The following is a 25,724-nucleotide window of genomic DNA, read 5'->3' as shown; positions in this document are numbered from 1 at the left end:
GCCCTTTTTATTGATACTTGTTTTTATATATTTTCCATTCTCTACATGACCTTCAGGGGAGCCTGGGTATAAAAATTTAGTTTTTCTCCATTAATTTTTCCCATTTTTATCGAATTCTGACATCTCAGTCCCCTACCTTTCTCTGTTTGTGATTCCATCTAATAACAGCTGAGTCTTCGTTCTTTCATGTACAGCTAGGTCTCTTTTATCGGTGCCTAGTGATTAAAAAAAAAAATATCTAGGTAAGCGGCAAAAATGATTCAAAATAATCATCTGGTTGACCTCATTCTCATTGGGTTATCAGTGGAAATGTTGGGTAAAATTAGCCTGCCAACGTTGTTATAAATAAGATCTTCTAATCATGTTGTTTGCCAGCCCTGGTGGTCTAGTGGTTAAGATTCGGTGCTCTCACCGCCACAGCCTGGGTTTGTTTCCTGGTCAGGGAACCACACCACCCGTCTGTTGGTTGTCACACTGTGGCGGCTGCATATTGCTGTGATGCTGAAAGCTATGCCACCGGGATTTCAAATACTAGCAGGGTCACCCATGGTGGATAGGTTTCAGTGGAGCTTCCAGACTCAGACAGATTAGGAAGAAGGACCTGGCCACCCACTTCCAAAAAAAGTTGGCCATGAAAACCCTACGCAAAGCAGCAGAGCATTGTCTGGTAACAGTGCCAGAAGGTGAGAGGATGGCGCAAAAAGACTGGGCAGGGTTCTGCTCTGCTGTCCACAGGGGCGCGAGGAGTCAGAATTGACTCCACGGCATTAAAAACAACAATTATCTTGTTTGCCCAACCGATAGCTTTTTGTTTTGCCACTATAAATCAGTGGCTGTGTTGTGTTTTCCTGATCGTTTTGTAATGTTCTCACACATTATTTAAGGTTTGTAAAGTTTAAGAATAGATGGAGTTTTATGTGTTCTAATTTAAACAGAGTTTGGAAGGGGAAGAGAGTTTTAAAAAATATGGTTGTGACATGTTTATTATAAACATGTGAAAATGGAGCCCGTGATTATGCTGGCGGTGTATATATTGTACCTTGTCAACAAGAAAGCTTTTATGTTTGTGTATTTAACGGAGTATTTTCTTTCTTTAAAAAAAATTAGAGCTGATGATGTCTCTTGGAAAACTTAAACAGATTCTGGTTTAAAATAGTCCTCTTTAACTAGGCTTCTTCTTGAAGTTCCCATGGCTTTCTCTCAGGCTGCAGACCTTTTGAAATTGAGCTGTTTTTCACCAACTATGGTCAACTATTCCTCATTCTCTAAGCCAGTGGTTCTCCAATATCAGTGTGCATGAGAATCACCTGCAAGGCTTATGAACACACAACTGCTGGGTTCCAGCACTAGGGTTTCTGATGCAGGAGGTCTGGAGTCTTTGTCCCATGTTGCCAGGTGATGCTGCTGCTGCTGGTGCAGGTACCACACGTGGGGAACCATTGCAGTTGGAGCCCTTGCCAAGTGTTTTCTGGAACCAGCAGCGTATACATTATACCTTGCTGATGCATCACCTGGGATCTTGTCAGAAATGCAGAATCGGGGGCTGCAGCCCAGACCTACTGAATCAGAATCTGCATTTTAACAAGATCCTATGTGATTTGTGTGCACAGTCAAGTTTGAGAAGCCCTCCTATAAGCCACTTACAACACCATAAATGCTCTGAGGATGGCGTTGAGCTTTCACAAGCACTGAGGCAAGGGGAAAGAGAAAGTCCTAAAGAAATTAGAACTCTTAGGAACTTACGTAATCTTTCTGACAGCATCTTCTCTGGCAAGTGAAGGTCACCCTGACCATAGATGAACTTGCTTAGATGAATTCAATTCTGTACCATTCCAAAAAGTAGTTTTTAATTATTTCTTTAATTCCAGAGAAAATGATGTGTATTTACTTAAAATCGCTTACTTGAAAGTATCATAAAATTACAAATTATCATTAAAAAGCAAGCTTGAATAATCATTCATTCATTCATTGTGTGTTCGACCCACAAGTTTTATAAGTACTCAAGAGACCGTAGCAGACAGGGGAGCCTACAGACCTAGGAGGTTTGTCCAGAGGGCCACTCCTCTGCAGATTCCTCTCTGCCTGTCTCAGCAGCCGCAGGACTGTGTGATGAAGCCTGAAGTTCAGTTAGAATCCTGAGGCGTTGTCTAATCCAGTGGAAAGTAAACAATAACAAAAAGGATTTTCTGGAATGTCTAGACTATTCAGCTAATCAGAACCAAAAGTGCCCCGTTCCTGGATAAATGAAGAGTCTAATGTATTTTTTTTCTTTGAAATTGATTAAATGACAAATACTTGGAATTCTGAGGTGTGACTTCCTTAAAGAGGAAAAGCGTGTCTAATGTTGGCAAATAGATTTTCCTCCTCAACTTTCCCAGTAATTACAAGTTAAAAGAAGAGGAGTAAGGGGAGAGAGAAAAACTACGGAAAGACAGTAAAGCATCTAGACTTTGCAGTTGTGCTGCTAAAAATTTTTTATCCTCCTCCTAGATGTGTGCTGGAGTAAACAAGACCACAAAGAAAACAGGGTACGTCTGCTTGTGGGATCTAATTAACCTAAAGATGGCAGGGTGGGGGGTGGCGGGAATTTATACAGTCTAACTAGTAATTAATATTAAACATTATGTTTGTATTAAAACAAACAGATGTTGGGGCCGGCCCCATGGCCGAGTGGTTGAGTTCATGTGCTCCACTTTGGCGGCCCAGGGTTTCACGGGTTCGGATCCTGGGTGCGGACATGGCACCGCTCATTAGGCCATGTTGAGTCGGCGTCCCACATGCCACAACTAGAAGAACCCACAACTAAAATATACAACTATGTACTGGGGGGATTTGGAGAGAAAAAGGAAAAAAATAAAGCAAAACAGGTTGTTTATGGACTTGGAAGTAACATGTGTATGAATTTTTAAGATATAGCATGGGGTCTGGCCTGGTGGTGCAGCGGTTAAGTTTGCACGTTCCGCTTCGGCGGCCCAGGGTTTGCTGATTCGGATCCCGGGTGTGGACATGACACTGCTTGTCACGCCATGCTGTGGTAGGCGTCCCACATATAAAGTAGAGGAAGATGGGCACGGATGTTAGCTCAGGGCCGGTCTTCCTCAGCAAAAAGAGGAGGATTGGTGGCAGATGTTAGCTCAAGGCTAATCTTCCTCAAACAAACAAACAAACAAACAAAAAGATATAGCATGAGACTTCGAGAAATTTGGTTATGTGGCTGGCTGCTGTGGGTTATATCCCCAGACCCTATGTGTGTTATTCCTTTTATTCTATAGGGATACTTTGATGGGAAATTTTAGGAAGCATGTCTTAAGATACCAGGTAATCTTTTAAAAAAATATACCTTACTGTGGTATTCTTGATGTATGATACACTGCACATATTCAAAGTGTGCAGTTTAATAAGTTTTGATATATGTATATACCTGTGAATCCATCCTAACAATCAAGATAATGAAGATATCCGTCACCCACAAATGCATCTTTGTTCTCCTTCGTAATCTCCCCTTTCATCCCTCCCCATCCTCCATCAAATAGGCAAGTGACCTCTAATCTGCCTTCTGTCACTATAGGTTACTTTGCACTGTCTAGAATTTTATATACGTGATATTACATAGTATGTACTTTTTGAGGCACTGCGTCTAGCTTCTTTCATTCAGCATAATTATTTTAAGATTGATCTGTGTTGTAGTATGTATTAACTCTTCAATCTTCTTTATTGCCAAGTTGTATTCCATTGTACGGATATATCATAATTGGTTTTTCAATTCACTCCCCCCACCTTTTTTTTTTTTGGTAAGGAAGATTGTCCCTGAGCTAACATCTGTGCCAGTCTTCCTCTATTTTATGTATGGGATGCCACCACAACGTGGCTTGATGAGCAGTGTTTAGGTCTGTGCCCAGAATCCAAACCCATGAATCCTGGGCCACTGAAGCAGAGTGTGCAAACTTAACCACTATGCCACTGGGCTGGCCCACAATTCACCTTTGGTGGACATTTGAGTTGTTTCCAGTTTATGGTATCAGAAATAAAGCTACTGGGAACTTTGTGTAAAATCTGTATATAAATATATGCTTTTGTTTCTCTTGGGTAAGTGCCTAAAATTGGAATGGCTGGATCATATGGTAGGTGTATGTTTAATTTTTAAGAAACTGCCAAAATGTTTCCCAAAGTACTTGTACCATTTTACATTCCCACCAGCAGTGTATGAGAGTTCCAGTTGCTTCACGTCCTTGCCGAAACTTGATTTGATGTGACTTTTTAAAAATTTTAGCCATTCTATTTAAATATTCTATTAAAAGGTATGTAATTGTAGCATCTCATTTTAGGTTTAATTTGCATTTGCCTCTTAACTAATGTTGAGCATCTTTTCATGTTCTTATTTGCCATTCATCTATCTTCTTTAGTGAAGTGTCTTTTGAGTCATTTTGCCCATTATATTGTCGGGTTGGTTATTTACTCATTATTGAGTTTTAAGAGTTTTAAAATATATTCTAGATGTGTATTCTTTGTCAGATATGTGATATGCAAATATTTTATCACAATCTGTGACTTGTGTCTTCATTCTCTTCACAGTGTCTTTTGAAGACTAGACTTTCTTAATTTTGAAGTTCAATTTATCAGTTTTTTCTTTTATGGATTATACTTTTGGTATTATGTCTAAGAGGTATTTGCCTAACTTGAGGTCACAAAGATTTTCTCCTTTTTTACTCTGAAGTTTTATAGTTTCACATTTAGATCTGTAATCCATTTTGAACTAATTTTTGTATGCGGTGCAAAGTATGTATTGAAGTTTATTTTTTTTTACGTATTGATTTCAATCTGTTCTCAATTTGTAGAAAAAACTCTGAATTACTGAATTACTTTTGTACCTTTGTTTAAAATTAATTGACCATTCATGCGTGAGTCTATTTCTGGACTCTCTATTTTGTTCCATTGATCTGTTTGTCTATCTTGATGCCAGTACCACACTATCTTGACTATTGTAGCTTTATGTAAGTCTCAGGGTCATATAGTGTAATTCCTCCAAATTTGTTCTTTTTGAAAATTATTTGGCTATTCTAGGTTCTTTGTACTTAAAGATGAATTGTTAATTAGCTTGGTAACTGCTACAAAGAAGCCTGATGGGATTGCCTTAAATATTTAGATCAATTTGAGAATTATCATCTTAATGATATTATACCTTCCCAATTCATGAACATGGTATGTCTGTCTATTTATTTAGGTCTTTAATTTCTCTTGGTAATGTTTTTACAGTTCTTAGCATATAGGTCTTTCATATCTTTTGTCAGATCCGTCCCTCAGTATTTCAGAGTTTTTAAATTGTAAATTATATTTTTTATTTCAATTTCTGATTGTTGTTTGTCAAGATATAGAAATATGACTGCTTTTTGTTTATTGATGTTGTATCCTGCAACCTTGCTGAATTCGCTTACTAGTTTTAGATCTTTTTTGTAGATTTTTTGGGTTTTCTACAAACATGATCACGTTATCTGCAAAAATAGTTTTACTTCATCTTTTCCAATCTGATTGCCTTTTATTTCTTTTTCTTGCCTGATAGTTCTAGCTAGAACCTCCAATACAGTGTAAAACAGAAGTGATGACAACAGAAAATCTTACTTCGTTCTTGATCTTAGCAGAAAAACATTGTCTTTCGTCTTTAAGTATGATAGTAGTTGTAGGGTTTTGTTTTGTTTTTTAATAGACGCTCTTTATCAAGTTGAGGAATTCCTTTTTATTTGTAGTTTGCTGATAGATTTTCCCAAGAATAGATAGTGGATTTTGACAAATGCTTTTTCTGTGTCTACTGAGATGATCATATGACTTTCTTTTTTTTTAGTTGTTACTGTGGTGAATTATATTGACTGATTTTTCCAATGGTAAGTCAACACTGCATTCGTGGAATAAACCCCACTTCTTCATGTATTATCTTCACATTTATTATTGGATTTGACCTGTTAAACTTTTTTTTTTGTTAAGAATTTTTGCGTTTGCGCTCATGAGGCATATTGGTCTTTAGTTTTCTTTCCTTGTCTATCTTTGTCTAGTTTTGGTATTATAGTGATTCTGGACTCATAGAATAAAGTGAAAACTAGTCTCTCTTCTTCAATTTCCTGGCAGTGTTTGTGTAGAATTAGTATTATTTTTTCCTTAAATGTTTGGTAGAATTCACCACTGAAACCATCTTGACCTGGAGTCTTCTTTGTGGGGAGATTTTTACCTACAAACTAATTTCTGTAATAGATGTAAGACTATTCAGATTATCTATTTCTTTCTAGCTGATCTTCGTTAGTTTGTGTTTTTCAGGGGATTAGTCAACTTAATTTAAATTACAATCATATGCAGCTTAACGATGGGGATTACATTCAGAGGAATGCCTTGTTAGGCAATTTCGTTGTTGCGCGAATATCATAGAGCGTACTTACACAAACCTAGATGGTATAGTCTACTCCACACCTAGGCTGTATAGTAATGATCTTATGGGACCACTGTCGTATATGTGGCCCATTGTTGACTGAAATGTTACGCAATGCATGACTGTATTGCATTTATTTATTTGCATAAAGTTGTTCATAATGTCCGCTTACTATACTTTTAATATTTACAGACTGTTGTGGCATCAGCTTTCTCATTCCTGATATTGGTAGTTTGTTTTTTCTCTCCCTTTTTTCCTGATAATGCTAATTAGAGATTTATCAGTTTTACTGATCTCTTAAAGAATCTGCCTTTGGTTTCATTCATTTTTTTCCTGTTTTTTTGTTTTCTATTTACTTGATTTTTACTCTATTATTGTCTTTCTTCTGCTTGCTTTGGGCTTCATTTGCTCTTCTTTTGCTAGTTTCTTAAGGTAAAAGACACTGAAGTTACTGATTTGAGACCTTTCTTCTTTTTCTATATAGACATTTAGTGTTTTAAATTTTCCTCTAAGTCTGCATTAGCAGTATCCCAGAAATTTTAATATGTTGTGTTTTCATTTTCAGTTAGTTCAAAATACTTTCTAATTTCCCTTTTGATTTCTTCTTTGACTCATGGGTCATTTAGAGATGTGTTACTTACTTTGTAAGTATTTGGGAATTTTCCAACTATCATTTTGTTATTGATTTCTAATTTAATTCACTTATGGTCAGAGAACATATTTGTATGACTTGAATCCTTTTACATTTATTGATATGTTTTATGGCCCAGAATGTGATCTGTCTTGGCGAATGTTTCATATGTACTTGAATGTGTAGTGCTCTGTTGTCTGGTATAGTGTTTTTGATATTGGATCAATTTTGTCGATAGTGTTGTTCAAGTCTTCTGTTCTTACTGATTTTCTGTCTACTTGTTCTATCAGTTATTGAGAGAAGATTGCTGAGATCTCAGACTATAACTGTGGATTTGTCTATTTTTCCTTGCAGTTCTACCACTTTATGTATTTTGAAGTTCTGTTATTAGGTGTCTAAACATTCAAGGTTGTTATGTTCTCTTGATTAATTAACCTCTCTGTCATTATGAAATTACTCCTTTTCCTGTAGTAATATTCTTTGATTTGAAATCTATTTTGTCTGATATTAATAGATCCATTCCAGCTTTCTTTAGATTAATGTTAGTGTGGTGTATCTTCTTCTACCCTTTTATTTTGTGAGTTTATATTTAAAGTGGGTTTCTTTTTTCTTCCCAAAGATTTTATTTTTTTCCTTTGTCTCCCCAAAGCCCCCCAGTACTCAGTGGTGTATTTTTAGTTGTGGGTCCTTCCAGTTGTGGCATGTGGGATGCCACCTCAGCATGGCTTGATGAGTGGTGCCATGTCCGCGACCAGGATTCGAACTGGTGAAACCCTGGGCTGCCGAAGCAGAGCACACAAACTTAACCACCTGGCAACAGGGCCGGCCCCTAAAGTGGGTTTCTTGAAAGCAGCATGTGGTTTGATCCTGTTTTTTCTCATCTGACAATCTCAAACAGCCCAAATCTGGGATATTTGGGCTTTTTACATATAATGTGATTATTATTTGGCCGGACTGACCACTTTATTTGTTTTATGTTTGTCCAACCTGTTCTTTGTTACCCTTTTCTTCTTTTCTCCCTCCTTTTGGGTTGAGCACTCTTTTTTTTTTTAACTGTATTTTATCTCCTTTGTTTACTGAATAGCTATATCTCTTTGTCCTATTTTAGTGCTTGCTTTAGCATTTGTAGTATACATCTTTAATTTATCACAGTCTACCTTTATATGACATTATACTAGTTAATATATAGTATAAGAATCTAAAAGAGTACACTAATATTTCTTTTCTCCTGATCATTGTGCTATTGTTGTCATATGTTTTATATCTATGTTTGTTATAAACCCCACCATCCATTGTTATTGTTTTTGCTTTAAACAGTCAAGTCTTTTAAAGAGATGTAAATGATAAGAAAAAAGGTCTTTTATATTAACCTACATACTTATCATTTCTGGTGCTTTTCATTCTTTTGTGTACATCTAGATTTTCATCTGGTATCACTTTCCCTCTACCTGGATGACTTTCTTTGACATTTCTTATCCTGCAGGTCTGCTGGTGATGAATTCTTTTAGCTTTTGTATGTCTGAAAAAGTCTTTATTTCACTTTGTTTTTAAAAGCTATTTTCACTGGGTATAAAATTCTAATTTGACAGGTTTTCTTTCTTTCTTTTCTTCTTAAAAGATGTGGCTCCACTGTCTTTGGTCTTCTATACCTAATGTGTTGTCTGCCCCTTCTGGGTGCATTCACCATCTTTTCTGTTTTTGTTATTTTTAATCTCTTTGTTTTTTGTTTTTTTTTTTTTACCAGAAGTTTGATTATGGTGTGCCCAGGCATGATTTTCTTTGTATGTGTCTTGCTTTGTTTTTATTGATCTTCTTAAGCCTGAAAATTTATATCTTTCACCAAATTTGAGAAATTTTGAGCATTGTATTTTCAAATAATCTTTGTGTCTCATTCTTTCTCTCTTTTCCTCCCCTCCCTTCCTCCTCAGACTTTAATTGCTATACATGAATGGATGGATAGATATATAGATCGATAGATAGATAGATAGTCTTATAGGTCCCCAAGGTTCTAATCTTTTCTGGTCTTTATTTCTTTGTTTTATGGACTGAATAAGTCTGCTTTGTCTTCAAACTCATAGACTCTCTTCTGTTCTTTCCATTCTGCTCTCTCTTAAGCCCATTCAGATTTTTAAATTTCAGATCTTTATTTTTCATTTAGTTCCATTTGTTTCTTGTTCATAACGAGCATATTTTGTTTATGTCATGCATATAATTTTCTTGTGGCAAAATATCATGTGCCTAGTTTTAATAGGCTTTTAAAATTCTTGTCTGTTAATTCCAACATCTGTGTCATCTTGGGGTCAGTCTTTTTGATTACTTTTGACATTTCTCTTGAGTACAGGTTAGATTTTCTTGTTTCTGCGCATGTCTAGTCATTTTGGATGGTAAACTGGATGTTACGAATGATACAGTGTACAGACTCTGGATTCTGTTGTTATTGAAAAATGTTGACTTGTTTTGTTTCATCAGGCAATTTTCTTGAGTTAACACTAATTCCAGTCGCTGTCTTTCTTGAGGTGGGCAGCAGCTAAATCTCTTTTCAGTTCTTTTAGCCTTAGCTTGTCTGCTTTTAATCTTCCCCACACATGAATAGCCACAGATTTTGGCAGAATTTTTATACAAAACTTGGGGCTTCCACCTGTCAGACTCTCTCCTTTCTGAGATGTCATCTATCACTTTATAGCTGCTGTGGTTTCCTTGGACTCTGTCTTCTGAGCTCTTCAAGGCAGTAACACCTTGGGTTTCTATCCGTGTTTTAAGTGCCCCATGTGGCACTGACTAGTGAAAAGTCTTTAAAGACAGAAAGTCCACCTGTTGCCTTTCCCTTCTTTCAAATATTTTTGCCACTTTTGTGCTTCTCACTGCCTTCAGGTGGTATTTTTGTTTGTTTGTTTGCTCATATGTTTGTTTTTTTGGTCTAAGGTTTTTAGTTGTTACCTACAAGAGGATTGGTCTGTTAGAAACTACTCTGCTATTACCAGAAGCAAAACCCTCTTCTTTCCCTAACTTTTAAAATTTTATCGCTGGCTCTAGGTTCTTAAGTCTCCCATGGCTTCACTCCTACAGTGAAGGCACTCCTGCCCCCCTCCTACCTAGCCAGTCCAGTCTTGCTCCTTTTCCCTGAGGGACTGTGGACTCTAGTCTCTCCATTCTCATTGGCCTCATCATGTCAGGACAGGCTTTATCCCTTCACACCTCACTTTCTGGCTCTAGGCTCTCCTCTTCCAAACCATCTTCAGCACCTTGGCCCAAAACTTCCTAAAGTCCCACATTCACAGTTCCTGGCTTGCTCAGACTCCTTCGGTAGATCCGCTACCTGTGATGGTGGTCTCCTCACTCATAGATGGTGATGTGTCGGTAGTTTTGGAGGTCGGCTGCCCTTGCACTGCTTTTTGCAACCTTTTCTCCATAGTTTTCCAGCTTCTCTGAAGATAAGGGAGAAGCATGTCAGTTCAGCTCCACTCCATGCTGGGACGTCACTCTTCGCATGTAGCTCAAGCACCTCAGAACTTCAGGGATAAACATGGTTTTCCTTCAGGTATGCTGGCATCTTCTGGGTTGTAGCCTGAGAATCCACAGTTGGGCTCAGCCTGCCTGTCTGACCTCAGTCCCTGCGACCCCTCCAGCTTCACCATTTCCTCTAGCTTGGCCCCTCTTCTTTTGAGCAGGCATGCTATGCTCATTTACAGTCTGTGGATGAATGCCTGTGAAGAACTCATCCTTTATGGCCTAATTCCAATTCCTGTTTCCTTTCTTTCATGAAGTCTTCCCTGATTGCCTGTGGTTGAAACTCATCTCTCCCTAGGCTGGGCCCTTTTATTTATGTTTTTAAATTATTTAACATGATTTCATTACATGTAACAGAGAGCCTTCAAACACACTTAGTTTTTCTTGGAGCGGGGGAGAATGTATCATAAGGAGCCTTGGGTATCCAACTTGCAGTTTCCCATCCTCTGTATCTTGAGTTTATATTCCCATGAAATATAATCTGATTGGCCTGGCTTGGGTCAGCTATGCACCCCTCGTGCCATCAGTCCAGGCCAGGAGAGCAAGGTCACATGACTATAAACATGGCAGCCTGGTGTGAGGAGCTCCAGTGACTTAGGGGCTGATCAAGGAAAAAGATATGACCACGAGGTGGCAGTAGCACACACAAGCTTTATTGGGCAATACTTAGGCAGGTTTGCATGGGGAGGAGGGGCGGAGCCCCTCAGGGCAGGAGTCTGTCCAGAAACTACAGCTGGGTGGTTGAGGGTAGGTACTCAGATGGGGAGGAGGGCATGGGAACTCCAGGGCTGAGGGTGATTGGAGAGGGGGTGATGTCAGTCAGCAACATGTTGGGGAGTCTGTAGGTCTCAGAGCTCCAAAGGGCCGTGTGGCGTAGGGTCTTAGAACCACAGAGCTCTGTCTTATCCATGGTCAGCATGGGCTGGGTGTAGTTGTGTGGGGTATGCAAAGCAGGCAGGCCCTAAATGGCTAAAAGTCTGTTTGTTTGGGCTATTTTTAAAATAACTGGATGTGTAAAAATTTGAGTTTGGCACCAGCTAACAGGTCTCAGACTGCAGTAAAGAAATAAACACCCTAGGGGCCAATACACGTGGGTCATCTTTGGCTCGTTTATGTAACACCTAGACTTTTTCTGGTTGATCTTGATAGTGGGGAGGGCAACTGACAAGAGAAGGAGACAGTTTCCAAGGAAGGTCGAGGCTTCTGCAGTTGCTCTTCCTGCCCTCATCACAATCATCTAAGCCTTATGGATGTTCGTGTGCATACCATCTCCTGTAAGCTTGTTGGCGTATTTATCTGTGTGTTAGCTCAAGTACCCTATACGCTATTATACGTGGTCAATGTGAAATCATGTTTGTTGAATGAATGACTGCTTTCTTCCTCTCTGAAATGCCCTACATCTGTCCCAAATCTATTTGTGCAAGTCTTCTCCCTGGTGGCACTTTCCCTGACTGGCCTTCAAGAGCTCTTCTAGGCTCTTCTATGTCACTCCTTTGACACATGCCATCTTGTGTGGTTATGTTTGTACTCCTACTGAGATTGTAAACTTCTGGAAGGCTTGAGATATGGCATCCATTTCTTTAATCTTTGACATTGTTAGAGTCGTGCCCTTCCCGGAACTGGGGAACGCTAACTCATTTGGTTGGGGCACATGGGATGGAGGACCTGGTCCTCATGTGAGCAGGAAGAACACAGTCTGGAACTGCAGTCATGTTTCAGGAAAGCCTTACTGGTGGCCAAGAACTCAACCAAATGTGACTGATCCTAGAGAAGCAGCAGAAACAGGAGGCTAAGTAATAAAGTCAGTGTCGGGCAGAGTGTGGAAGAGAGCAGGCCAAGATCTGTGGACGCGTCAAGATAAGCAGTTTAGGACCAAGACCGAGAACAGTGACTACTAGCCAGAGTGTCTTTTCTACAGGGTGTCTGCTTGACAAAGCTACTGGAAGCCTAACAGAGCTTTGCATGCACTAGGAGGCCACTAAATACTGTTGTATTTTTCTGAGTTGTAAGGGGCATTATTTTATTTTATTTTATTTTATTTTGGTGAGGAAGATTGGCCCTGAGCTAACATCCATTGCCAATCCTCCTCTCTATTCACTTCAGGAAGATTAGCCCTAAGCTAATATCTGTACCGATCTTCCTCTACTTTGTATGTGGGATGCCTCCACAGCATGGCGGATGAGCAGAGTAGGTCCACACCGGGGATCCAAACCCACAAACCTGGGCCGCCAGAGTGGAGCATGTGGAACTCCAACCACTTGGCCATGGGGCCAGCCCCCGAGTGACATTTTAATCACAGATGTCAGAACTTATGTCACAGCAGAAAGACAGGTTCTCGCCTGTAGAATACTAAATGTGCATTCCTCTTTGAAATTTTGTTTGCTTATTTGCTTCTGCACCTTAGAAGAGTGGAAGCTTCCATTTCCATCTGGCCTCTGTAAGGATATAAAAGATTAAAGCAACAGAGAGAAGAGAAACTTTAGCCAGACCCCATTTTTCTAAAGCTCAAAGTCCCTGAAGCATTTATCTGCACAGATACCTATCTCTGTCTGGACGGTATCTGCACGCAAATAAAATGTCTTTGGTGCGTAGGTGCTTCTCGAACGATAATGCTGTGTACGCTGCTTCCCCAAGAAGCACAACTTGCGGATGAAATAAACTACAATTCTGTAACAATTTGGATGCTTAATTTGGACAATTTGGATGCTGGATTTTTTGGGTTTTTTTTTTTTTCATACCTGGTGGCATTTTGAAAACCCTGCTGTCATTTCAGGTGTGGCTTTTGACCGATGCTCTGGCAGAGATAAGGAGCGCACCTGCTCCTGGGTCCCAGGGGCAACCACACTGTCACAATTATGGCCGCTTAAACGCTTCTTGGGCACCAGGGGCCGCAGGAATGGTTTCTGCCGCAGCTCGGCACCCTCAGTGTTCATGACTGGGGCAGTCTAAAAACTGGGCCTTGAACTTTTCATTACATGTGTTATATTGAGAGTTATGCACATTTTGAATACATTCTGAGTGGTTGATTTCCACCTCGATGGTCTTCACTGTATTTGAAGCACTTCTGAAAAGTAAAACCTAATACCTTTCTAAATGACAGTGTATGCCATAAGTTGACAAGGGTGACCTTATTCTTTGTGACTGTAAATCTTGGAAGAAATCTCTTGCTGCCCTTTCTCAAAGTGGGTTGTCATTCTGGAACTGGCCTTTCAGAATAACATGGAACACACCCAGGTGAATGTTTCGCCATCTCCATGCTGTCGAAATGACAAACAGATGACGACCGATTTAAACTCTTGGACCTCTCTTCTTTTAAGGAGAGTGCAACAGATAGATAGAGACATGGGGAGCGCTGAATACAGCGAAGCTTGTAGAATGGCGCAATGCACAGATGGAGTGGGGACTATAAAATTCCTCGAAAGCACAAGCCGAATGTGTGATGAACTAAAATTAAACGTAGTTGCGCTAGGCAGCGTGAGTAGTGGAAAGAGGGCTGCCCTGACAGGCAGCACCAGCTCTGCTCCTGACAACTTGCTTGGCCTTGACTGACCTCCTCGGGCCTCAGTTTCTATATCAATAAAATCTGGTTTAGGAGGTGATGTCCATTTCTGAGTCCTAACGCTCTAGCTCTAAGGTTGTGTGATGAGGAGCATTCCTTGGCAATTTAATTGCACTTAATTGAGACAACATTGTTGCTGTCTTGGCATGTGATTTTTGCAGAGGTTCGCCCCGGGGAGGAGTTGGGGACAGCTGGGAGCTTGGAATCACAGACGCTAAGGTCTCGAGTCTGATTGATGCTGAGGCCGAGGGCAAATTCACTTACAATGGCCAGCTCCCTTTGAGACCGGCAGCAGAAAAGCTCGAGGAGGAGCAGACTGTTGCTCCGTTGTTCCCGACAGCTCCGGCCCTGTGCGGTGGGAGTGGAGTGGCTGCTTGCCCAGCGGTTAGGACAGCTGATCTCCCCTTCTCCACCCTCCTCTTCCCTCGCTCACCCTTTTCCTCTTTTTCCAGCTCCTCCTTCTCTGTTCTGGCTTACCTCGCTATTATCTTGTTTTCCATTATCAGCGTCATCACCTGGTTCTCTAGCAGCCTTCCCACATTAGCTTCTGAAAGAAGCAAAGATGGAACGATGTCCGCTGCCTTCTAGTTCATCTGGAAATGCTATCAGCTTTTTCCAAGTGTAGGGGAGGAGGTGTGTGTGTGTCTGTGTGTGAGAGAGACAGAGACAGAGACAGAGAGAGAGGAGAGAAAGAAAGAGAAAGAGATGGTCATAGTTGGTATAAGAGTGGGTGGGTTTTGAGATTAAAAAAAAAACTAAACAAATTCAAAATGATAATATTTGGAAACAGCATTAGACATCGTGGAAGCTGCATGTGGGAAGTAAGTTTTGGGGAAGCTGTGACTGCCTAGTTTCTTTCTTATGTTTCACTCTTACCGCTTTTGACATGTGAAAGTCGGTCCCCGTGCCACCCGACAGCCCTGGCTTCATGGTCCGGAAGGGGATCAGAACGTACCATCCCTGAACCTGCCACTTAGGCATAGTGATTCTGTTGAGCTGAAGGCACTTGAGCCCTAGCAGATGCAGGAAGGGCTCTGCCCTCCCTGTCGCTACCTAAAAGCCGGGCATAACTTTCCTGTGCGAAAGGCACCCTCTCTGTACTAGGAAGAGGTGAACATTCTTACCAGAGATAGAGGTTGAAGCTGAAATGAGTCTGTACAAAGAAACTTTCCTAGAATAACCCTGGTCTCCCTTTCTCCCATATTTTCCTAATCACTTTCTCACAAACCCCTTTATCCTGTGTCTTGTCACATCTCCACAATTTATCACTCTTTGTTAAAATAGTATATAACCCCTGGGTCTAATCACTTCTTTGGGGTTTTTACTTCTTTCTATGAAGCCCCCTCTGCCACATAAAAATATTAACACTAATTATAATTTGTATGCTTTTTCTCCCGTTAATCTGTCCTTTGTCGGTTTAATTCAGAGGCTCCAGTTTCAGAACCTAATAGGGTAGAGGAAAAGTCTTTCTTCCTCTAGAGTTCCCAAACAGCTGGTCCTGCTGCGTCCCCCTCTTCCAGTATGGCTTCCTGCCCTGCTCTGGAGGGATGCGGACATAGTTGTTTGTTTTATGCTGTAGGCAAATGGCTGAGAACAGGGGTATGCTGTTCTGAGAAAGTGGCATATTGTCATATCATGACATTAAAGCTGGGCTGATTTAGGTCCAGTGCCTTTAGGGGGTGACCTCTAGGCTTCAGGGCAAACTGGACTCTGAGTGAATGTGACTTATATTGTGAATTATAAACCAAGCAGGGCTTCTGAGGACCCTCACTCCTGGATAATTTGAATGTGAGTTGAGGAACCCTCTGGACACTCATGAATGCCCCCAGGTCTGCTCTGGCCGGGTGCGCACATTCAGCATGGAGGGGAGCAGAATAGCCCCGGGAAAAGGCAAGTGGTGGTGAACCTGGTCACTCATTTCAATCTGCCACTCCAGAGTCACAACCTCTGAGGTCCAGTCGTGTGCTGTTGTTCTGAATGTCACTGTGACTTTGATCACGGATCTTCTGGGGGTCCAGGTGGAGCTACCCACACCCCACATGGTCTCCTGCATGACTGGAGATGTGTGTTGGTGAGATGCACGGCCAGGTCAGAGGGCAGCGTGGGCCCCGGGCTTACACTGCACACACGGCCCTCTCTGCTTAGCTGTAGCCGCCTTCAGTGCATATGCAGGCCCGGCTCCTGAGAAGATGCGACTTTCTCTGGTTCCATGACACTTATTCAAGACCCTGGGTTTTGGAGCTGAAGCCCTTCTCAAACTACATCCCAGATTCTGTTTATAAAGAGGAGCAGAGTGCAGAGTGTTGAGTTAGGAGGCGCAGGTTCCAGACCCAGCCCTACCGCCAGGTAACGGAGAGACCCTGCTCAAGTGTCTTAACGTGCCTGAGCCTCAGAGTCTTTTTGTGCACAATGAGGACTTCTCACCCTGCTTCCCGGCTTTTCTCAAATCAGCGCCATTTGCGTGTAAGAGTGGGAGGTCCCTCTCCTGTGGAGGTTGCCTGCCAATTTTGACCTGCCTCTTGTCTGTGTGGGTCCTACGAGGGGGAAGGAGGAGGAATCCAGGCTGCATGGTGAATAAGAGCTGGAAGGCATGGGGAATGCCTTTCTCCACGAAGCCCATACTTGCATGACAAGATAAAAATATCTCCTGCAATCTGTAACAACGGATCCTTTTGAAATCGAGAAGTAGTTTCTTCAGATTGAAAAATACCATTCACATTAGACGTAAGCAAATGAAGTCCTTGAGGATAATGGTTGGCACTTTAAAATTTTCATTAAAAATTAAATTTTTTCTTCATTCCACAAATATCTAAGTGCCTGTCTTGTGCCACACCCTGGAATAGATACAGCAGTGGACGAAGTAGACAACATCCTTGCCCTCTGGAGGCTGACATGCTAGTGGGGAGATGGACAATGACCAAAATAAATAAGATATGTAATTTGCAAATAGTAGGACATGTACTTTTAAAGGGCCAATTGATAGCAATCATTTTATTTTTGCAATGTGCAAAGCCTATCATTTGGAGCAAGGGAAAGGTCTAAAATCATAAGGTCACAGAATGCGTGGTGTTCCAGATCCTGCTACTCCGTGTGTGGTCCACCGGCCAGCAACATGGACATCCCCTGAGCACTGGCTGGAAATGCAGAACCTTGGCCCCACCCCAGACCTACTGAGTGAGAACCTGCTTCTAACAGGGCCTGCAGGTGACCGTTGGGCACATTCAAGTTTGAGAAGCATTGGTCTAGAGCTGTCTGTAGCTTTGGGTGTCAGAAGCCTGGGAATCTGCTCAAAGCGTGTCCGCTTATGATCTGGGAAACCTTGGGCAGGCTCTTCGCTGCCTGTCGGCCTCAGTTTCTTCCTAAGTGAAAGGAGGAGATTAGAATGATGCAGATGTTCTCTGCTCTGCCCCAGCTGAGCTCCTCTGTTTTTCTGAGTGTGTGCCACTGTCAACATCACTTTCCTTACCCATCAGACCAAACTCTGTCTGGGGTTGCGTAGGACGGGAAGGTGCATCAGGGAGCTGACGCTCACTCTGGGCTCTGGAATTTCTAGGATGTCTCTTCGTTGTCCTCAGAGAAGGTGTTCTTTCCTCTTAGCAGTGCGTCACAAATATACAAAGTCTATAAGGTGACGGGACATAGTGCTGCCTTCTCTGTGTGCACATACCATTACTCACCTGCCTTCCGCAGGGCGTGGGCTTTTGAGTGGAGCCGCATGCGTGGTGTGGCTCCTTTATAGACCAAGTTCCCATCATCTTTTGCCAGGTCCCTTATAGGCCCAGTGGTTCCAGATGCAGGAAGGCTAGTTGTCTTTGAGAGCACGTGGGAATGTCGCTTTTCAGGATGAGCATCGATATTACATTGTACGACTGGTCCATACTAGGATCGGGCATCATATCCTCCGCCTACCCTCCTGAGACAAAGCACACAGCTCTGTGGCCTAGGTATGGAGCCTGGAGTCTCCATGCTCTAATTTTGGCTTGGCTATTATTAACTTCTGAGGAACTCTGGGCAAATCATTTCACGTGTCTGGATATCAGGCTGCTTATTGATAAAATGGGGTTATAATCATTTCTACTTCACAAGCAGGTTATTGAGCCTTCGTTATATAAATGGTTTTGAGAGCTGTTCTTAAATGTGTGATTTTCAGGCTTAAGTCACTACCTACTAGCATACCTTTTTTTTTTTTTCAATGAGTGTGAAATCTTTTCCCTCCTTCTGTTCCTTTAATGACTGCAGCATTGATGAGCAGATAGTGGCAAATGCCTATTAATGTTGCTCACGGATTACTGTGGGTTAAGAAACAAACGAGGCATTGACCTTTCTTGGCTGTTTCTGAATTAGTCACACGCTTCCCATTATTTGTGTGTGTCAGCAGTCTGACCTAAATAAAGTTAAGGTTGATCTCTTTCAGAATATATTTTGGATTTCTCCTTACAATAAAGTTAAGGCAAGCTGATGTATGGCTTGTAATCAAATCAAAAGACCTTTTCGGCAAAGCCCTTGCTCAACTAGGGAGTTATTATTGAACATTGGGTTCTGGATGTGGTCAAATTCTCAGATTTCTCAAGTGTTTCCTGGCTGGCTAAGGACGGTAGGAACGAGCATCTTCATTTGTCACTGCCATTTTCTGTTGGTGCGGCAAACTGATCGCTTGCTGCACTGCATCTTACCTTACCACCTTGGAATTCCAGATCAGCCCAACGCCCGCTGGGGTCGAGTGTTTTCAGATCTTCGCCATTGTGTTGTTAGATGGCCTTCTGGGCTAACTTGACCGACTGCTTAATCAGCAGCTGTCTGGCTGCATAAGGCAGGTGGGTTCAGGGCTGGTGTTTCATTAGCTGTGTAATTTTAGGTAACTACAGATTAAAGCAAGCAAGCCAACAACACATAAACAACAGCCATCAAAACTCCCTTGGTCACACCGTGTCTCCAGTCCAATTTAAGCTGCAGAAATAAGATTCGACCATCACAACTTAGCCAAGCAGAAACCATATAGGGGGCTAATTCACAGATCACACATCTTTTCCAGCCCTTTGCTGTTCCACCTTATGTTCAATTTCACTGCCCGGGAGGGAGATCATCCTGGACCTCTAGGATGCTTAAAGGCCTGTTGAGGAAGAAAGTGCTTTGTGACAAGTTCGTGTCTGGTTCGGAAGCTCCTGGGGTGATTGGAGATTAGATCCAAGAGCTCTGGATGTCCGGTCTCTAGAAGAGCTGGTTGGGATTGAGGAAGTAGTAAGAACTGGTCCTGCAGGCCGTGGCTGCTGTTGGACGGAGTTTGGTCTGGTAATATTATAATGTGTCATCTTACAGAAAGTTTACACCAAGAAGAGGGTCTCTCCCAAGCAATGTGAAGCCACTCCGCAAAGATTTCCCCCAGACCTGGGGCTTTGATGAGGGTTAAGGCTTTTGGGTGGTGGGAGGAGCAGGGTAGAGACATTGACAGCTGGACCAGGTTGTCAGCACTCTCCTCACACAGTGCTGTGGCTCTTTGCCCTGCTCTGGCCCTCTCCAATGCCCCTGAGAGGAGCACCAGTCTACATAAACTGGAGCAGACTGAAGGATTAGTCCATTGTGAGTTATTGCCGGGACAGATCCAGAAGAAATGCTATCATTTTGTTCTCCCAGCTTATCAACAGGTTGGTAAGAGATTGCTCACTTCTGCCACAAGTCTTGCCACCCACTTCCCATTTCCAAATGCATGGGAATCAAAACGTTCAGCATTTGGATCATCCCATGACATTGTAGCCATCTAGCAAACACGTGGGTTGCATTCTCGACACGTGGCTTGGAAAGCGAGCTAGCATAATGCCTCGGATTTCAGTGTTCTGCGGGTTGGTGTCCCCCGAATGCACGTGAGTGGATTAGCAATGCACATGACCACTTGGCTTGTGTATTCCCTGACTGAGTGACCCAGTTAGAGGCCTGGCCCAGGGACAGGATGAGCAAGGCTAGCTGGACATTGTCAGGGAACTCTCCCAGCTGGAGTGTGGGGGCTCCTGCCATCCTAGTCAGGGGTGCAAACAAGTGTCAGAGCAAGGGGGAGAGCCCCTGCTTTTGGTTTGACCCTGGGTCATTTCCTTTCTGGCTACATAGATAAATAGAAGTAAAGAGAAAATCTGATGGACTTGATATGACAGCTTGTTTCACAGTGTCGCATATGTCTCTGGAAGCAGCCATTGTGAGTGGTCTTCTGGTTTTTCATCAAACTGTTAACCAAACTTGAAAAATTTAGAAACTCCTTTTTGTATTAATATGCCCCGGGAGGCAAGAGTCATCATTGCATCCTCCTCAGTGACCAGAGCTTAGGAGTGGTCCTGACCTAGTGAAATTCACTTGCTTGTAACTAGTCAGGCTGCAACAGAACCCCAGCCCCTGACTCCGTCTGTCCTACTGTTGTCTCTCAGATGGTGAAGTGGCTGGATCTATAAAACGTGTGGTTGCTATGTATTACTGTTGTCGGTAAGGAGAATTGGAAACATTCTCATTTCTAGATTACCTTTCAAATATTCAAATTCATGCACCAGTAGCATATGGCTAGAACTCTTAGTTTTTCACTCAGATGTCTTCCAGTGTGCTTCATTGAATTCCAAATCCCTATCAGGTTTGAATTTTGAAAATGCCAACTGTATACTAACTAAATGTGAGAAACGAAGAAAACTTTCATAAATGTTTTTTTAAAAAAATAAATGGTGATTTATTTTTCTGCATTCAGATAAAGCAGCTGTATGGATTTTTTTCTTTTTCTATTTTGGTTCATTTGCATCTTGATAATATTGAGGGAACAATGTTGCTGGTGTCTTCTTAGCTAATTTTCTACAAGACTTTCCACAAGAGCAGATTATCAGATATCAAAGGAAAATGGACCCTGGCGGTCTTTCTGGTGACCTCTGCTGGCCAGGAGCCTGGACTTAGCTTTGGGTGGGTGGAGAAGTCTTTGTCATCCTCAGACAGCTGTGTCTGCCGTGTCCTCTCAGCCTGTCCAAAATTTTGGTCCAGAAATTATCTGCCTCCGTTTTCTTCCCATTTGGAGTTGAGTTTTGTTTGTAGGTGTTACTTATGCTTCTCAAACACTTTAGAACTAATAAAGGAGGGCTTTTTCTGCTAGATTTTCCTCAGCTACAGAGAAAATTAGTCTAAATGTGTGTGTTTTGCATGACCTCAATCAGAGGCATTATCACTGGAAAGAACCTTGGCTTGGAAGTCAGAAAACCGCCTGACAGAGGGAGCCCAGGTTTGGGGCTCTAAGAGCTTCATAAGTCTTGAGATGCCCACTATGGGAGCCCCTCGCCCCCATTAAACATATTAAAATGCACTACCGTCCACATGACATATAATTTTATACATTGTACATCTTCAAATCCAAGTTACCATTCATTGTCAAATAAAACATTATTTTATGTACCACTAAGAAAAAGTACTGCCTGTTATTTTAATTAGATGCACTCATTTCAGAGAGTTCAAATGTAGAAAATTGTGCATTTTAGAATTGGTGGTGGGGCTGGCCCAGTGGCGCAGTGGTTAAGTTTGCACATTCTGCTTTGGCGACCCGGGGTTCATTGGTTTGGATCGTGGGTGTGGACATGGCACCGCTTGGCAAGCCATGCTGTGGCAGGCGTCCCAAGTGTAAAGTAGAGGAAGATGGGCACCGATGTTAGCTCAGGGCTAGTCTTCCTCAGCAAAAAGAGGAGGATTGGCAGCAAATGTTAGCTCAGGGTTAATCTTCTTCTTCTTCAAAAAAAAAAGAATTGGTGAAATACGGTTTAATTATGAGTTGAGTTGCAGTTGGGTTGTTGAGATGCTAAATTTTGTGGATTTTCTTATGATTTAAAAAGCTAAAACAGCCATGTACCCATTACCCAACTTTGGCCGAACTCAACATTTTGCTGTTTTTGCTTCAAATATCTTTTAAAAATAAAACCTTGAAGATAAACTATTGTAGGCCCCTATGTCCCCCTTCTTCAACCCCACGACTCCTCTCTCCCTTGTGCCCCCACATAACCATCATCTTGAATTTGTGCGTATCATTCCCATGCACGTTTATAAACTGTTACTGTTATCTTTGTATCCGTAAATATATTTAGTGTTTTTAAAACACTGCTAGTTGTCCACCAGTAGCCCTTCCTTGCTTCTTCCTTTCAATAGTAGAACTCCTGAGCTTTAGCTGAGCATGGTCTGCCAGCCATGACTAAGTCCCTAAGCTCAGGCCTGATGGATGAACATGGAAGGCACGGGTACAACATCTAGATTTTACCTTTAAAACAAAGGAGCAAGCCCTTCACATTCTCTTTCTTCCTTGCCTCTGGTTAGGACAGGGACAAGGTGGTAGTGAGCTCCTAAAGCCCATACAAATGTGGGAAACACGCTAGGAGATAGCAGAGCCACAAGACGGAAAAATCCTGGGAGACTGCCTGCAGGGTGCCAGCTGCCCAGCCACATCGCACCCACCCTGCAGCCCCGCCACCAGACTGCCTACCCTCTCAGGCTGTTTCATGAGAAGTAAACGAACAGCTGTGTTTTTATTTAAGTCAGTGTTATTTGATCTCTGTTAAAACAGCTCCCAAAATGTTCTAATAGAAGTGGTTTACGTTCTGATCATGTACATTACTTATTGTATTAAAAACTTCCATTTTTCTTAAGTAGGGAAGGTTCGGGTAAGACACATCGATGCAGTTCATTGCTTCCTCAGATTAAAAAAGAAAAAAACCCTACATTTATAACTTCCTCGATGGCTAGGTATTAGTGTCCAGTCCTGGAGTGGACATAACCCCATTGAGGGCACGTGAATTGAGCTCATTGAGTATCTTCCATATAGACATTGAGGAAGTTCATACACACTGAGGACAGCTAGCTGCTCTGTCTCCAACTGGAGACATTTCAGAATGAAAAGGAAAAGTTTCAGTTTCCAGGAGAATTTCGTTCCCAGACCCTGACTGAACATCCATGTGAGCGCCACAAGAGTGAGGCCTCCCAGGTCAATTTCTCTTCTCCGAGAGCTGGCCCCGTAATTCCCCATAGCTGTGCCACAAACAGCAGGATGGCTGCCCCGGGAGAAAGATGACCCTTACTATCTGGCCGGCCTTCTTGCAGCACCATGCCAGGGTACCATGCTGGTTGGAATGCTTGGTTTCTGCAGAGTGGTTAAGTGGCTCAGGGGCTTCGCCCCGAGGGGCAGTGTCTGTGTGAGAGCCACAGGTGGGTAATACTGGGGCACAGGGACCATCTCCAGTTCTTTCCTGTCCTCCTTTGCAGCCTTGATGCTACCTGATAAGAGCACACCCATAGCTTGTCTCTGATCTCGCAGGTCAACTTGGCCTCTGGCCATAAAGGGAGGTCTGGTCTTTGGTTTTCCTCTCAAAGGGTGTTTGGAACAGATTGCTGCAAGGCACCTAGCCTCTCCTTTTGAATGGGGCTGGTGCCATCAGCTCCGATCATACTGGATACACCTTGACTTTGGGCCTTTTCCCCCTTTGCATTAAGAATTGGGTTGTCAGATGAGTGAGTCTCAGACTTCTGCAGTCTATGCATTGCTTTGATGCAAAAGATCGTGGGGGCCTCTTAGGCCATCTGTGCCGACAACTTCAAAACATGCAACAGAGGCTCCTGGAATGAGTGGGACGGTGAGCGCTGCTCTGGGTGAGACTCAGCAAGCCGAGCTTTGCTCAGTAGTGCCCGTAAATTAAATTCATGGTGGAAAAAAACAAAGCCAAGCAATACAAAATTCCTTCCCTTCACTGGAGGTTGGAAACTCAAGTCTGCAGAATCCTGTGCGGCAAGAAGGAAGAGAGACGTCGGTGGCATGCGAAAGGCGGTTTGTGCATTCTCGTCTGATGAACTGCAGATTTCCTTGGCCAGTTTTTGCATCCTAAAAAATGAAGATTAGAAGTAAAAATTCCCTTAAAACTAGTTCTCCTATTGATTTGCCTGATAACCAGTTCACCAGAAATTCAATTCCGTTTTGAGTGTTTTTGCATTCATTGCCAGTATCTCAAAAAATTATTTAATTTAAAAATGAAAATTAAACATAAACTAAAATTTATAAACAAGCTAAGTGTACCCTTTAAAGCCTCAAATTTATAAACCTTATAAAACCAAAGAGATGGCAAAAAAAAGAGCAAAGGACATTGCTATGTAAAAACACTCAAAAAGGTTTTAAATTATAGGCAAATTGCTCATTAGGTGGCTGGCTTTAGGCTAATTGACCTAGAGTCAATGGCATCCAGAAGTCGACACTTTTGTGCTCAGGGACACTTTCTGAGGCCTGTTTTCATCTTATTTCAGACAAAATTCTAATCAACTCTCTTATTTGGTTTCCCAGCCCCTGGCATATTAGATGTGAATCAAAACAGGATGGAAACAGCGAGAGCCAGGCCACTCTGCATGGTGAGAAGGCCAGCTGATACCCTGACAGCCAGGGAGGGGCAAGCGGAGGGCAGAGAAAATGAAAATGTAAATACAAGGCTTAGAAAATCGCGGTAGTGTGGGGCCTTTTCCTGTGTGGGTGACCTCTTCCCCCTCCTGCCCCGTGCTTCTGTGGCTTCTGAGAGTGGCTCTGTATCAGAATGTGCATAATGCCAGCCAAGTCATGAAAAATATTTATAACAGGCTAAATCACGTGCTGTGCACTTTGCCCGACTCATTGTTTTCTTATACAGTCCCTTTTAGAATGCTTTTCATCAGAAGGGACCAAATCATTGACTCTTGAGTTGGAGCAGCCATTTGAAGGCACCAAGTGTTCCCCCGGCCCCTATGGGATTTCTCTCCAGAACACCGCCCCCTAAGGATGCCTTCTGCTGCTTCATGAACAGCCCCAAGCCAGCCTAGAACAAATTCAGTCGTCTGGGTAAACTTACTTCTAGGAATCCCTCTTTCACCAAAATGTAGCATGACCAAATCCAGTTGATTCTTGATATCCAGGGTAATGTGAGTAGGAGTTCATGAATAACCCAAAGCATGATGAAATCCACTTTTGATTATCTGGTGGCTGCAAGTCCAGAATAACTTACTTCCTTAGGGAGGTCTTTTAGTCAGTTTTCCAGAGAAATATTACCAATAGAATATACATACCTGCATACATAGATAGTATATATATACATATATATATGTATATATATACTAATATATGTATTAAGGAATTGGTTTATGTAATTATGGAGGCTGAGAACTCCCGCAATCTGCTGTCTGCAAGCTGGAGACCCAAGAAGGCTGGTGATGTAGTTCCAGTCTAAGTGCAGGAGAAAACCCGTGTCCCAGCTTGAAAACAGTCAGGCAGAAAGAGTGAATTCTTCCTTACCCGCCATTTGTTCTATTCAGGCCTCCAATGGATTGGATGATGCCCACCCACATTGGGGAAGGCAGTCTGCTTTTTATCGGACTGGGTAGTCCACTGACTCAAATGCTAATCTCATCTAGAAAACACCCTCACAGACACACCCAGAATCATGTTTAACCAAATATTTGAGTACTCTGTGGCCCAGCAAGTTGACACATAAAATGAACCATCCCAGGAGGCTAACGACATTATTGCTGCTGCTTGCTGCTCTCAATCCTCTTTTCCCCTGCAAAGTCCCAGCAGCCCCCAACCAGCTCTCCCTGCCAAGGCCGTCTCTGAG

General features: G+C 42.3%; 1 protein-coding gene across 4 annotated transcripts in view; it reads left to right on the top strand.

Annotated features, from left to right (window-relative positions):
• Nucleotides 1-25,724, top strand: part of FOXN3 (forkhead box N3) — a 396,443-nt gene that overhangs the window by 72,278 nt on the left and 298,441 nt on the right. The window contains exons 2-3 of one of the 4 annotated variants that reach the window (XM_070514178.1): nucleotides 2,491-2,528; nucleotides 5,837-5,876. The exons of the other annotated variants lie outside the window; for them this stretch is intronic. The gene's annotated coding sequence lies outside the window, so the exon portion shown is untranslated. The remainder of the gene's footprint in view (nucleotides 1-2,490; nucleotides 2,529-5,836; nucleotides 5,877-25,724) is intronic. 4 annotated transcript variants of the gene reach the window in all.

Source organism: Equus asinus, chromosome 7 (genome assembly GCF_041296235.1).
Source record: "Equus asinus isolate D_3611 breed Donkey chromosome 7, EquAss-T2T_v2, whole genome shotgun sequence".
Classification (NCBI taxonomy): domain Eukaryota; kingdom Metazoa; phylum Chordata; class Mammalia; order Perissodactyla; family Equidae; genus Equus; species Equus asinus.
The sequence above is the reverse complement of the archived record's forward strand: the minus strand, read 5'-3'. Positions and strand labels throughout refer to the sequence as shown.